Raw genomic sequence first — 7,487 nt, 5'->3', positions numbered from 1 at the left:
CCTGCAATATGGGTTAACTCCTGCCATGGGGAGTAATAATCCCTGCAATAAGGGGTTAACTCCTGCCATGGGGAGTAATAATCCCTGCAATATGGGTTAACTCCTGCCATGGGGAGCAATAATCCCTGCAATATGGGTTAACTCCTGCCATGGGGAGTAATAATCCCTGCAATATGGGTTAACTCCTGCCATGGGGAGTAATAATCCCTACAATATGGGGATAACTCCTGCCATGGGGAGTAATAATCCCTGCAATAAGGGGTTAACTCCTGCCATGGGGAGTAATAATCCCTGCAATATGGGTTAACTCCTGCCATGGGGAGTAATAATCCCTGCAATATGGGTTAACTCCTGCCATGGGGAGTAATAATCCCTGCAATATGGGTTAACTCCTGCCATAGGGAGTAATAATCCCTGCAATATGGGTTAACTCCTGCCATGGGGAGTAATAATCCCTGCAATATGGGTTAACTCCTGCCATGGGGAGTAATAATCCCTGCAATAGGGGGTTAACTCCTGCCATGGGGAGTAATAATCCCTGCAATATGGGTTAACTCCTGCCATGGGGAGTAATAATCCCTGCAATAAGGGGTTAACTCCTGCCATGGGGAGTAATAATCCCTGCAATAAGGGGTTAACTCCTGCCATGGGGAGTAATAATCCCTGCAATATGGGTTAACTCCTGCCATGGGGAGCAATAATCCCTGCAATATGGGTTAACTCCTGCCATGGGGAGTAATAATCCCTGCAATATGGGTTAACTCCTGCCATGGGGAGTAATAATCCCTACAATATGGGGATAACTCCTGCCATGGGGAGTAATAATCCCTGCAATATGGGTTAACTCCTGCCATGGGGAGTAATAATCCCTGCAATAAGGGGTTAACTCCTGCCATGGGGAGTAATAATCCCTGCAATATGGGTTAACTCCTGCCATGGGGAGTAATAATCCCTGCAATATGGGTTAACTCCTGCCATGGGGAGTAATAATCCCTACAATATGGGGATAACTCCTGCCATGGGGAGTAATAATCCCTGCAATAGGGGGTTAACTCCTGCCATGGGGAGTAATAATCCCTGCAATATGGGTTAACTCCTGCCATGGGGAGTAATAATCCCTGCAATAAGGGGTTAATAATTCCTGGGTAAAGGCACATTAAAGTACACTGAGTGTAATAATGATTGCCCCATGCTATATGTTATGTTAAGGGAGTAGGTTTGGGTTTAGTTGCTCAGTTCCATATATATTATTATAATTATTATCATCATGTTGTAGAATTAGGCTTCACCCTGACTGTATCGGATATAATAACCCTGTATTCAGAGCTGACCTGCCCTCTGTGTGATCAATCAGGGGGTTTATTGTGTTCTGAATGGTAACACCTGTAACCGGACATTAATTCATTAAATGTCAGATTACCCCCCTGTGTCAGTGCTCAGTAAAACCTCCCAGCACACTGTGGGTTAAACCAGGATTGAAGGGCACTGGGCGGTGGATATAGGGCACACGTGGCCCAAACTCCGCCCTCTGCCGCCATGTTTAAATCCCTCCCTTCCGCCTGAGCCCCCACGTGGGCCGGCAGTGTCTCTGTGGGAGAAGCTGCCAAGAGGGGCTGCGTTTACAGGTAGGTTCCCTGAATACAGGGCGCTGTTTTGGGCAGTGAGACACCCCTTTTCCCCCGGTCTGTGATGACTAGCCCACTGCGCAATCTGAATAATAATAAACCATATGATAGAAGCAGTGCTGTATTATAATCTGAGACCAGAAGCTGCCATACAGGGGGTCCCCCAGAACCCGCTCACAGGTATCTGCATGTGGGTTTGGGTATCTCTTCATGCAGTTACCGTTAATTGTCGGTTGGGTTAACGTATCTGGAAATGTTATAATCACCCTGGATCTGCAGACTGAAACTATTAATGTGTAAATTATTTCCTTTCCCCACAGGTGTACCAGGAGAGCTCCGGTGTTCTATCAAATTTCCCTACCAACGCTGATCTGTGATCTCAACTTGCAAGATCTTCATAACTTGTCCTTGTTTGTATTTGTCGACCTTCCCGTTCTCTGTCAAAGTTTTTATTCCTTATTATATTAAATACACGCGTCAATTAAAGGAACTCTCAAAGTACCATGATATCTACAGCTTGCAGTAGTGGTTATGGTTCTAGTAGTGGGGGAGGGGTGTACAACACTACACACTATCCACTACAGGCAGGGAATGCATCTAAACCTGTTTTTCTCTTTTGAATATCGTAAGTGTTTCTCTTGTTGTTTTACCTGCTTTATTGTAGCTTATTCCCCATTTTCCTATGTCTTGCCTCTGCTATCCTCCCGCGCTTCTGTCTTTCCTCCGTGCTTTCCTCTGTGCCTCTGCTCCTCTTTTCTTTGCACCCACCGAGCCTCCCCTCTGTTCTTGTCTTTTCTTGGCACCCACCCCACCCCCCTCTCTTTTCTTGGCACCAACCGCGCCCCTCCTCCGCTTCTGTCTTTCTTTTATTTATGGCATATATGATGGGGTACAGAAGAGGAAGTATAGGAAATGTACAGGTGAGGAACATCATGGGGTTGATACATCGGTGTTAGTACAGTACATTTTCAGGATATTGATGCCTCATTTTTACATTTTTATGTTAAACATGAGCAAAATCACAGTAGATTGAGGTTAACAGGAGTAGCATAGCCAATTTACTGTATTACATAAATGTATGACATACATAGAGTAATCGTAACTTGCAATAGGAGTAGTATACTGGTTATTGACTCAGGTCAGTGCGTTAGGTCCTATTGGGGTGGAGCGTCACTGAGACAGGTGGTCTTCTTCTAACCAGAGCGTGCTCTGCTCGTATCTCCGAGCGGGCAGTGACAATCTTAATACTTAGCTATAAAGTAGTCAGACAAGAGATAACCGGTTAAAACAAAAATAATGAAAGGTAAATGTGACCATGATAAGATAAGACAAGATGGTAAACAGTAAGTCATGTATGCATTGGGAACAGTATCACATGCCCCTGTAGCCCATCATCTGAGCGTGATATATGTCTGGCACGAGTGGCAGCCACCCCGTATGGGCTCAGGAGGCGGTAGTGCCCCCTCGTGTAGCTGTTATGGTGGCAGTAGGTTGGCACCTTCTAAGATAAGGTCGTGAGACATGGAGACCTAAGCAAGTTCAATTGTCACTGGCCCGAGTGATAGGCAAGTTAGGCTAATGACAATACATTTTTATATTAAACGAGGTTTAACCACGTACATTAGGAAAAAGTTTCGTCAAGACCTGTAAGGTGTGCACTAAGTGTGGTGCGTTGTGGAATGTTACAAGAGGGTAGGTGGTTGTTTGGGAGGTAAGACTCAGCGTTAGTGGGAAGGCATTATGTTTGGAAGGTGACATTCTCTATGGGATGTGGTTGGTGCGTGCCAGTTACACTAGTTGGTCACCGTCTGTAGGCTTGTCGCTGAGGGAAGGCGGGGCCAAGTGTTTAGTGGGCCTAGTAGGCCCTGTCAGTTTAGGGGGTTAGTACCCTGATGGATCCGTGTGTTCCCACTTGTGTACGCACTTGGTTCTATTGGTACCCCTGACCTAAGGGGGGAAGGGGGTGTCTCGCCTGGTAGTGTTGCTGCAAGGGGTAAAGGAGCTCGTGTGGTGGGCTTCTGGTTTGATTTATAAGGTTTTAGCAGAGTAGTAAATAAACATTAACATCATAGGTATTGATAACTGGGGCATTAGCTGCCACGGTAGGTTTCAGACTTCTCTCAGTCAGTGTCAATATGGCCCTCCTGGCCGTCAGGTTGTGGGTTGATTTTCGGTTGCCGCTCTTGGGGTGAATGGTCTGGTCGTGGCAGGGTCCCCGATCTTTGTAGAAGTGGGCCTCGTCGGAGCGGATGATGGTATCGGTAGTCCTAGGACTGTGAGAAGTGACGGTGCCTCGGTGAGCGAGGTGAGGGTGTGAGTTTGTCCTTGGTGGGACACCATGAGGGTTCCTGGTGCTCCCCAGCGGTACTTTACGCTAGCTGCTCTCAGTTGTGTGGTGAGCGGCGCCAGTGTTTTGCGCCATTGCAGGGTTGAACGTGTCAGATCTTGGTAAAAGGTCAGTTGTGCTTCTTCGAACGGCAGTGGCGTTTTGCCCTTCAGTGCTGCCATGATGCGTCCCCTGTCTTGGGATGTAGTGCACCGCAGTATGACGTCTCGGTCTGTATTTTGTGAGGCCCTGGATGGGGCTGAGATTCTGTACACTCCGTCCATTGCTAATTTCTTTGCAACGGCCTGGGGTAGGATGCTTGCCAACAACCGTCTCACATAATGAGGCAATTCGTCGGGTGAGAGAGTGGCTGGTATGCCACGGATTTTGACGTTGTTGCGTCTGTGTTTGTCATCTAGTGAGGTAAGCTGCAGGGCTAGTGCTTGGTGGGACTTAGTGAGCTGTTGCACCTCTGTGTGTACCTGGGAGAGGTCTGCTTGGATGTCAATTATGTCCTCTTCTGTGGCCCTCACTCTGTCAGTTGTGTTTTGCATGTCAGCTCTCAATATGTTCAGCTGCTAATACCTTGTGGAAGTCTTGAAGTAGAATTTTCAGATCGTGTTTAGTTGTGGGACTGGTATCCTCTGCGGCTTCTGAGGTGTGGGGAGTGTTTTGCCCCTCTCCAGTAGATCCCGTTGTTCGAGCTTTTCGGCCAGTGTGTCGGCATGGGAGCTCTCCGTGGGCGCCATCTTTGGCGGCGCTTGTTTCTGGAGCAGGGCTCCTATGTCTTGGTGAGCTGTCGGGGGTTGTTGCTTCTGTGAGCGCCGTCCCATAGCGGGCATCTGGGCCACCAGTTCGGGTTCCGGTGGTGAGTCGGGCAGGTATGTTTTGTCCCAGCGGTCGTATGTTCTGCCTAGGAGGGTACCCCAGTCCGGGATCTCTCACGTGGTGTAGGCCCCGTGCCTGCGTCTCCGCCTGGGCGCGTTTTTGGGGAGGAAAAAAGGCATCAATCGGTGCGGGTTGCCGGTTGTTAGATGTACGGATGGGATGTGTGCGCTTAGATTCAGGCGATTTAGTTGAGGCAGTCGGAGCTGTCTGGTTTTGCATCCATGCAGCTCTGCTGCTAGCTCCGCCCCCCTCCGCTTCTGTCTTTCCTTTGCACCCCCCCTCCGGTTTCCCTGTGTCTTGCTTCCACTCTCCTGCCCCCCAAGCTCCTGTGTCTTGCCTCTGCCCCCCTTCCTCTGCAGGGCAGGGGGGAGAGAGACACATGGAAGGGCAAGAGTGGAATGGGTGATACACATGGAGGTACTTTTTAGTAAAATAAGACTCATGGATGGACTTGTGGCTGAGGGGGAGAATGCTGGGGGAGAATGAGATATATGGAGGGACTTTGGAAGGGGGGGAAAGGAAATTAAACACTTGGGTGGGAATGAGACATGAGGGGGGGGAGGGAAATACAACACTGTGGGGGTTGATTAGACACATGAGCTGGTGGGAGGAAATGAGACACATGGAGTGGTTGGGGGGCCCCTGGGCAATCTTTGCATCAGGACCCCTTGGTTTCTAGTTATGTCTCTGCTACTAAACAATTACTTTTTAAAGATACTCTCTGGAGTGGTCCACTATAGGTACCCAGACTATATGAGCTCATTGAAGTTGTCTGGTGCAGTGACTCTGTCCCCTTAATCCTGCAATGGTCGGAAACTGCAATAATTGTATTGCAGGACTAAGACTGCCTCTAGTGGCTGTCAATCAGACAGCCCTTAGAGGCACTTCCGGCTTGCTAGGTGACTTTTAGTTAGTCAAGTAGGTACAACACGACTACATTGTACTGCCACATTAGAGGTGATGGACCCTAGACAGCCAGCATTAAACAGCTTGATGGCTTCCCCGCATTGCAGAGCACTGGAAATATGTCATTAAGGTCTTTAAGCCATTTGACACTCAAAGTCTACAGCATTCAAAACGCAGGCAAACAAGAGTATGTCTGCAAACATGTTTGTACTGGTTTCTGCAATGTTTGTAGTTGTCTCTTCAATATATCTTCTCCGTGGTGTATTTTAGACTTGTGCTGCCCCCAGCTTGATGAAACTTAAGCACCCCCCATCTAAATTTGCCCCACCTCTTCCTGTCAAGACCGCACCTCTTCTTGTTTACGACCAACATGCACATTGACAGAGACATACAAAGCGACACACCCACTCAGGGACAGGCACACACTCTCAGAAACACATACACACACACACTCCCTAATTTGACACAATCACATATGCACTCATTGACACAAGCACTGACAGACACACTTACAGATTGACCGACACAAGCACTCACAGGTATACACACACAAATTATTTATTTTTAATTAAAATCCACCCAGCCTCCCCACCTTTAGAGAGCTGGAGTGGATCATTTACCGGGGGGTCCAGTGTAGGTGCTGGGCTGGTTGGGCAGCTGTGCACGATCCTGTGCTTCACCTTCGTGGGGTTGAGTCATACATTATTCACAGACAGTGAGGTGGTTAGCTTTTTGGCTGTCTTAGGAACAGCAGAGTGTGGGATCGCTCTCCCTTATAAAGTTAGCTATTCACCTTGCCTACCTCATGTACATACATAGACGCACTTTCCCATAAACACAATCAGATAGACAATGAAACACAAAGTTGGTATTAGACCTTCCTTAGCGTCTAGTGGTGGGCAAGCAGGGAGCCTGTACACAACAATCATAGGCTCCTTCCTTCTTTGAACTCGGCAGCAGTGTAACAGGAAACGTATTCCATGATCTCAATCTGTCTCTAAACCCATTGCCCTATAGAAGTGGTAGGTCGTGGCAGCTGAACAAAGGTCCTGATGCAGTAAATCTTTAACCTGGTTCCGGGAAAGAATGGTTAATTCACTGCCCAATACCTGGATCAGATTATGAGGTGAATGGGAGTACAGGAAGAGAGCCACAGCTGCCAGATGTAACTTTTAGGAACATTTACATTTTTATACTATATTTGCCTCAGTAGCCCTCTGCTATTGTAACAAAGTATCCCTAACATATTTGCTGGGTTATAATATCAGGCCCTAGAAGAATATGTTGGCAAAAAACTATCAATCTATCTATATCTGCAGTCCTAAATATTAAATTCTAGAATCAGGGGTAGGCAACCTTTGGCACTCCAGATGTGAACTACATCTCCCCTGATGCGTTGCTTTCCCCTGGCTGTATTGCTACAATAGACAATTTGCATGGAGGGTTTTATTTATGGTAGTTGCAAAAAGAAGGGTTTTAAGAACCAATATAGATAAGTGTCTGTGCTATCCTTGTATTTAATGGCTTGCAGAACTTTCATAATTCAGACATGTCAAGTCACACAATATTATCATGTGACACAATATCTCAGTCACCTGTTGTCAGTTGTTCAGTTGCCCAGTGCGTGTTTAGAAGCAGACAGTCAATACCCAGGAGAAACTGATAGAAAACCTATGCATTATAAAGAATCCCCACACATACTTCATTAAACTAAGAAAATAGAACAGAGGCACAAAAGACAG

General features: G+C 47.3%; 1 non-coding gene across 1 annotated transcript; it reads left to right on the top strand.

The window, feature by feature from the left end:
* Window positions 1-1,680: 1,680 nt before the first annotated feature.
* On the top strand, window positions 1,681-1,765 carry LOC134613181 (small Cajal body-specific RNA 18). Its single transcript, XR_010091204.1, has one exon. It is a non-coding gene; the product is annotated as a small Cajal body-specific RNA 18 (non-coding RNA).
* Window positions 1,766-7,487: the final 5,722 nt, after the last annotated feature.

Source organism: Pelobates fuscus, chromosome 5, assembly GCF_036172605.1.
Source record: "Pelobates fuscus isolate aPelFus1 chromosome 5, aPelFus1.pri, whole genome shotgun sequence".
In the NCBI taxonomy this organism is placed as follows: Eukaryota; Metazoa; Chordata; class Amphibia; order Anura; family Pelobatidae; genus Pelobates; species Pelobates fuscus.
The sequence above is the reverse complement of the archived record's forward strand: the minus strand, read 5'-3'. Positions and strand labels throughout refer to the sequence as shown.